Genomic DNA, 8,260 nt, shown 5'->3' with positions numbered 1-8,260 from the left:
GAGGTGGCAATTCAAACCCAACAGAAAATCCTGTGGGAAACCTTACCTGTAATGTTCTAATAGAAATAATAGGCATGGTGAGATCCCCTTGTGGCTCAGCAGGTTAAGAATTGGGCGTTGTCTCTGTGAGGACGTGCGTTCTATCCCTGGCCTCGTTCAGTGGGTTAAGGATCCGGCATTGCCATGAGCTGTGGTGTAGGACACAGATGCAGCTTGGATCCGGTGTTGCTGTGGCTGGGGTGTAGGCCGGCAGCTGCAGCTCCAATTTTGCCCCTAGCCTGAGAACCTCCATATGCCATGGAGGCAGCCCTAAAAAAAATAACAGACATGGAACTAACTTTCCCAGGACAGAAACAAACACCAGAGTTTAACAACCAACCAGCTTCCGGAATATTTCAGCTCTGGCTGGAGATCCCCGTTCCCGTTCCTTCTAAAATACTGAATGAAGATTGAATAAGTAAATACATGCATATTTAAGTTCAAACAAATAAAATTTACTCTCATCTTTGATGAGTCTTATTTGAGTTCAGGTTAATCCCATTATTATTTCATTAGAATCTTCATCTCTGCAATGATTTCCTATTCTGTCACATTCAGGACACAGAAGACATGTTTTTCTCACCGCATTTTGCCAAATCTCCCATTATTTTCAGACAACTCCCTGGAATGACAATTTCACTTCGGCCAGCTAGGCTCCACCTTTGTGGGTGTTTCCTGATGAGCAATTGTAGAGCAATTTCAAAATCATCATAATGAAATGATCCCTCTATCATTTTCCTGCTTATTTTTACTAGAGTCACTTTGAAACTTCATTTGTTTAGACAAAGCAAAAACCACTTACTGCACAAACTTTTCCCTCCAAGCACATGATCGCAGTGGAAATTTGGCAAGGGGCCGGGGGGATGTCGACAGCACATGCAGTTAATGGAGGAACCAGGGGACTCCAGGAAATCAATGAGCTGAAATACTGTCAGACAAATGGTGCGCAGACATTAACTACATACTCCATTATGGATAACACAGAACAGCAGCCTCCTCTGGAGGTGATTAGTGACTGCGACGCTACTACCTTTAATTATGCCTCGGCTGTCTACTCCGGAACACTAGCTCTTTGGAAAAGGAATGCATGGAAATTCTTTGTTAATCCCCCGTGGGAGATGTGCCTGCCCAAGCAGTGGTTGTAGTTTGTTAATGCGTTTTACTTCCAAAGTCTTGCAACCTGCTAAGAAATCTACCTAGGAGAAAAGCGTCTGACGGTTAACCTCAAATTCACTCTAACTGTGGCAGACAGTTCTGTGGTTATCAGAGCCTTGTGGGGGGGGGGGGGGTAGGCAGGGAGGGCAGAGCACGTCCAGTCCATAAATCCACTGTGGGAAGACTGTCTACTGGATATTTTTACGTTTGCCCAAGTTCATGTGCGTGACACACAGTGAGGCCGAACAAATTGAAACATCAGCCTTTGGGGCAGAGAAGGATTTATTGCAGAGTCCAGCAAGGAGACGGGTGGCTCAGGCCCTCCGCCAAAACCCAAACTCCCTGAACCAAAATTGTAGAGCATTTTAAAAAGCCACATGGGAGTTCCTGCTGGGGCTCAGTTGTAATGAACCCAACCAATCCATGAAAACCCGTGTTCGATCCCCTGCCTTGCTCAGTGGGTTAAGGATCAGACTGTTACAGAGAGCTGTGGTGTAGGTTGTGGATGAGGCTGGGATCCCACGTTGCTGTGGCTGTGGTGTAGTCTGGCAGCTGTAGCTCTGATTCCACCCCTAGCCTGGGAACCTCCATATGCCCTGGGTGTGGCCCTAAAAAACAAAACAAAAAGCAAAAACAAAAACAAAAAAAAAGCCATGTTGAGGTTGGGAGATCACAGGGTGTGCAGTCAGCTCATGCACAATTATCTGATTGGCTGATGGTGAGGTAACAGGGTGGTGTTGCAGGGGTTAACATAATCAATCCTTAGGTGCCACTAAGTCTGAGGGCTGTGGGCTCAGGGTCACCATCTTCCATTTGGTGACAGTTTTATTTATTTATTTATTTATTTAGTCTTTTCTAGGGCTGCAGCCTTGGCATAGGGAGGTTCCCAGGCTAGGGGTCTATGGAGCTGTTGCCGCCGGCCTACACCAGAGCCACAGCAACGTGGGATCCGAGCCCGTCTGTGACCTACAGCCACAGCTCACGGCAACACCGGATCCTTAACCTACTAGCGAGGCTAGGGATGGAACCCTCAACTTCATGGTTCCTAGTCGGGTTTGTTAACCACTGAGCCACAATGGGAACTCCTGGTGACAGTTTTAGCATCTGTAAAACAACTCAGGAAATGCTCATCAAATGCTTTTTCTGGTTTGTCTGTTTGTATTTTTGTCTGTACCCACCACATATGGCAGTTTCCAGGTCAGGGATTAAATCTGAGCTTCAGCTTCAGTGTAGGTCCACACTGGGTCCTTTAAACCACTGCACTGGGCCAAGATCAAACTCGTACCTCTGCAGTCATCTAAGAAGCTGCTGTTGATTCTTAACCCCCTGAGCCACAACAGGAACTCACTGATACTGTTATCTAGGTACTTCAGAGACGAGCTAAAGCAGAAGATGTGGGGGAAGGTGTCGTGGGGTCCTGCTTGGTTCCATTCACAGGAAGGCCTGTTATTGCATCAGAGCTGGGGGATGAACAGTTGCTGGGGAGGGGAGCACAGTCACGTTGGGATGTCACCGACTGAATTCACACCCAAGACTGTTTCATCACCAGTTAAATGGAAGCAGGTGGAGGTGAATAACTCAATGACACCTTCCCTGTTCAGAACTGGTAGGATTATTATTATAATTATTATTATTATTGCTTTTGGGGGCTACACCTGTAGCATATGGAGGTTCCCAGGCTAGGGATCTAATCAGAGCTGTAGCTGCTGGCCTACAAAACAGCCACACTATGCTGGATCCAAGCCACATCTGCGACCCACACCACAGCTCTCTGCAATGCCAGATCCTTAACCCACTGAGCAAGGCCAGGGAACAAACCCACATCCTCGAGGATGCTAGTCGGGTTTGTTACTGCTGAGCCTCAACAGGAACTCCTTGAAGGAGCTGTATAAAGCAGTTGTGTGTATGAGAGAAAGAGGAGGTGAAATGGGAATTTGGGGCAGCTTGTGGGAAGGTGATTTCATTACTGCAGAGGAATAAGAAAAATGGTCTTTATTTTTATTTTATCTTTTTAGGGCTGCACCTGAGGCATATGGAAGTTTCCCGGCTAGGGGTCGGATCAGAGCTGCAGCTGCAGCCTGCACCACAGCCACAGCAGCACCAGATATGAGATGCCTCTGTGACCTACACCATGGCTCATGGCAACACCGGATCCTCAACCCAATGAGCGAGGCCAGGGATTGAACCTAAGTCCTCATGGTTACTAGTTGGGTTCATAACCTGCTGAGTTACAATGGAAACTCTGAGAAGTGGTCTGTAAAAGAGAATGGAGGATAACAAAACATGACAATTTGATGAATGAAGCCTCCAAGGCGTAATTAGAAGCAATGCACGAGATATGACACAGCGAATTGTTTTTTTCCAAAGTTGGCCTTAATGACTCTCCTTTCCATATAATTGTCTACACGAGGTCCTGGCCACTCATACATGAGATGTCATCAATTTCCTTCTCTGGTTGAAACACGTTTGGAGCCCTTAGCCACCAGCTAAGAAACTGACTGATGGGAGGCCGCCTTGTGTAGGCAGGTAGGCAGCAATCCCAGTCCTCATGCCAGACACCAGGCTTGAGAGGTAGCAGACTTCTAGTAAATCCAGCTCCTGCTCCTGGCCTTAAAGTCTTCCCAGGCAGGGACCCAGACATTTCAGAGCAGAGAAAAGCCATCTTTGTGGCACCCCCATCTGAATTCCTGGCCCACAGAACCCAGTGCTGTGGCCCATGCATTGAGGCAAAGAGAAAGACAAGTTTACTGAGATAAGATATGCTGCTAGCACAGCAGGACAACTTCCTGATGATCAGGGAGAGCCTTTTTGTCTATTTTTATAGACCAGGAACAAAGGAGGTGGGGGGTGAGGTCTTAGAGTATGTTTGCTGATTGGTTGGGAACGTATACTTTCCTAGAGGGTCAGGGAGAGAAGTGGGCCTAATACCTTTCCTTATATGGGGCAGGAGTGAAGTAGGCCAGGTTGCTCAGGAGGGGCTCAAGGACTCTGTAACACTTACAACGGCGCAGAAGGGGAGATGAGGATCTGGTCACTTTTATCCCAGCAATATTAACATCCTGAGACTCTTTGAGTTTACCGCTGGAGAGGCCTTGGAGTCCCACACCCAGGAGCACCACAAAAGAGGTTTTTGTTTGTCTTTTAGGGCTGCATATGGAGGCTAGGGGAAAATGAGCTGCAGCTGGAGGCCTACACCACAACCACAGCAATGCCAAATGTGAGCTGCATCTTTAACCTTGTGCTGCAGCTTGTGGCAACATCAGATCCTTAACCCACTGAGTGAGACCAGGGATTGAACCCTGTGTCCTCATGGATACTAGTCGGGTTCTTAACCCTAATGAGCCACAACAGGAACTCCTGAGTTTTGTTTTAAGCTGATCAGTTTTGCTGGTAATTTGCTGCTAAGATGTAGTACCTGTAACTTGGGGATCTCCAATCTTGCCAGGACAGAAGGAACTGAGGTTGTTTGGGAGAGCCTTGTAACGTACGTTCATGTCTCAGGCCAGTAGATTATAAATTCAAGACGACAACATTGTTGGAGGGAGGGGAGGCAGGAGGTTGAATGCTCCTTTCAAAGTTTTTGAATGCTCTAGAAGATTTTCAGGTGCCTTAGGGGAAGTTTAAATCTGGCTTGACTCTTTGATGCTATGATGAAATTAAAATTATTTTTGATAAGGGTGATAATGATTCCATCTTTATCCCTAGGAGATGCCTGCGTGAGGATTAAGAGGTGAAGCAGCCTGTGTCCTGATGTCCGCTGTTTCCTTCCAAGTGGTTCAACATCAGCAACGAATTTGAAGAGAGGGAGAGCATGAGGGGAAGAGGAAGAGAAGGGAATGGGAGAGGAAAAAGGCAATACGGTAAAATGTTGACAAGCCTTAGATCTAGATGAAAGGTATTTGGGATGAGAGTAAAATGCAGAAGAGAAAAAAGGGAAAGAGGAGAAAACAACTTTCCATGGACCTTTCAGAATCGTGAGAAACAAAACAATGAAGAAGACTCTGGAACGGGAGGGAAGATGAAAGACTCTCATAGAATTCCTATTCGTCTTGGTCCAACATGCTGATCAGTTTCTTTGGAACCAAGATGACAGGCCATTAGCTGTGTTGATAGCACCAGGAATTTAGCAAAGTAGCCAATTTATTCAATAGCAGTAATGATAATAAAAAAAAAGGGCGGGGTTTTCTCTCTCTGCTCAGGATTATGCAACCGCACATTGGAAAGCTTATAGACAGGGGCTAGGAAAATACCCAAAATGAGGGAGTTGAGAAAGTTTAGATAATAAGGAAGGAAAAGCTGATGTTCTGCCTGTGTAGAAGCAGCCTGCATGCAGTGCCAGCCCACTGTGGTCATTTAGGGACAGAGGCCAATTGTGGTTCTGTCTATTTTTTTTTTTTTGTCTTTTTGCCATTTCTTGGGCCGCTCCTGCGGCATATGGAGGTTCCCAGGCTAGGGGTCAAGTCGGAGCTGTAGCCGCCGGCCTACACCAGAGCCACAGCAATGCGGGATCCGAGCCGCATCTGCAACCTACACCACAGCTCACGGCAACGCCGGATCGTTAACCCACTGAGCAAGGGCAGGGACCGAACCCGCAACCTCATGGTTCCTAGTTGGATTCGCTAACCACTGAGCCACGACGGGAACGCCTCTATTTTTTCTTTAGGAGCTAGAAATCAGAATTGTTAGGTGAGCACTTATGATTTTTAAATGCCAAAAATGACCTTACATACTACTCAGCCATAAAAAAGAACAAAACCATGCCATTTGCAGCCACATGGATGAAACTAGATTCTCATACTAAGAGAAGTCAGAAAGAGAAAGGCAAATGCCATATGACATCACATCTATAATGGAATCTAAAATACAACACAAATGAACTTTTATGGAAAAAAAATAACAGATTCACAGACATAGAGAACAGACCTGTGGTTGCCAAGGGGGAGAGGGTCGGGGAAGGAAAGATTGGAAGTTAGGGACTGGCTGATGCAAACTAGTACATACACGAAGGATAAACAACAAGGTCCTACTGCAGAGCACAGAGAACTAGATTCAATATCCTGTGAAAAACCGGACTGGAAAAGTATATAAAAAAGAATGTATATATGTGTATAACTGAGTCGCTTTGCTGTACAGCAGAAATTAACACAGCCCTATAACTCAACTGTACCTCCACTAAAAAAAAATAAATAATATGCCTCTGAGGAAAAAAAATGAATTTACAAATGTGAAAATACAGGGCAGGTGCTCTCTTTGGCAGCACATATACTAAAATTGCAACAACACAGAGAAGATTAGCATGGCCCCTGCACAAGGATAACATGTAAGTTATATGGAATATGGAAGCGTTCCATATTTTCTGGGGGTTCGGTGTTAGTAGCTGCAAACCTATTGCATTTGGAGTGGATAAGGAATGAGATCTTCCTGTATGGCCCAGGGAGCTATATCTAGTCACTTGTGATGGAACATGATGGAGGATAATGTGAAAAAAAGAATTACATGTATATGTATGACTGAGTCACTGCTGTGCAGCAGAAATTGCCAGAACACTGTAAATCAACTATAATAAAAAAATTTTTAAAAATACACAAAAATGGAAAGAAAAAAGAAAGAAAAGAAAGAAAGAAAGAAAAAGAAAAAATACAGCACAGACCAAATAAAATATGTTTCCATGTCCTTCTTCTGCCCAGAAACTATTAATTTGGGAATTTGGCTGAATTAAGTTGTGGCTGATAGGTTGGTCAGGTTTATCCTCCCTTTCCCCCATGGCTAAAATTAAAAATGTCTAGGCTGAAGGGATGGCTGCATTAGTGTGCCATCCTGTTGTGCTCTCATAATGGTATCTATCTCCCTGAGGGACAGAAGGAGAGACACTTTCCAGATTCAGCTTCCCTCACTTATAGGTCCAGGATTCTTCTTCTCTCCATAACATCTTCCCACCAAATGTTCAGGACCCCACCCCCTTCTGAGGGCTTATCTCATCCTGGAGTGGACATTCCCACACAGGGTAATTTGAGCCAAGCCTTGGGGAACAACAGGCAGGCTTGTGGGATGGACGGAGGAAAGATGCTGAGATCAGACGTAGTTGTGGATGCCTGATGGGAATGGGATGCTCTTTCTAGCTCTGAGAGGAGGATTTTGGCTCATAACTCTGTCTCCCTTGTCACCTCTCTTTGCTCCCTTCTGCCCCAGGAAAACGTTGCCTATCCTGGAATGAAATCTAGATGTGATGTACTTTGTTCATTTTATACCCTGACTCCCCTCACAGCCCAGGCTCTAAGGTTCAGATTCTTTTCTGCTGCGACATCCTTTCTCTGAATCAACACCAGCTGCAATCAATACCAGTTGTTCAAATTCTTTCTTCTGCTGCAAACTTCCTCCTCTGAATCAACACCAGTTGCATTCAACACCAATTGCACCCCAACCAAAGACCAAGTTCAAGGAGGAAGGAAACAAAATGAAGAAAAAAATCAGTATATAAAACATATTGTCCTATATGTAATATAGCATAAACATACAGAATAGATGAAGGGAACAAGGGCTTCTGAAACAGAGAAGTCAAGAGGAGAGATTCTTAGAATTCACCAAGTGGGACTTTCCGTCCTGGCACAGTGGAAACGAATCCGACTAGGAACCACGAGGTTGCAGGTTCGATTCCTGGCCTCGATCAGTGGGTTAAGGATCTGGTGTTGCTGTGAGCTGTGGTGTAGGTCGCAGACATGGCTCGGATCTGGCGTTGCTGTGGCTCTGGCATAGTCCGGCAGCTATAGCTCCAATTGGACCCCTAGCCTGGGAATTTCCATATGCTGCAGGTGTGGCCCTAAAAAGACAAAAAACAAATAAACAAAAAGAATTTATCAAGGGATCCAGAGGAGAGATTAGTCCACAGAAATCCTCCCTGTGATTATCATCTTGGGACCAGCCATCAAGATACCCATAAGATTTCTGGAATCTGCATTAACCCATCATGAGGTCAAGCTTCATGTCAATGCTTCTCTCTCCTCTGGATAGAAGTCAGGCTCCAAGCAGCTTGCTGAGCAAAACTCGAGGGATGTAGAATTGGACAATG

The 8,260-nt window shown here is 45.4% G+C and overlaps 1 pseudogene; it reads left to right on the top strand.

The window, feature by feature from the left end:
• Positions 1-6,435: 6,435 nt before the first annotated feature.
• Positions 6,436-6,551, top strand: LOC125117187 (uncharacterized; annotated as a pseudogene).
• The last annotated feature ends 1,709 nt before the right edge of the window (positions 6,552-8,260 follow it).

Source organism: Phacochoerus africanus, chromosome 15 (assembly GCF_016906955.1).
Source record: "Phacochoerus africanus isolate WHEZ1 chromosome 15, ROS_Pafr_v1, whole genome shotgun sequence".
Taxonomy (NCBI): Eukaryota; Metazoa; Chordata; class Mammalia; order Artiodactyla; family Suidae; genus Phacochoerus; species Phacochoerus africanus.
This window is presented reverse-complemented; position numbering and strand designations above follow the sequence as displayed.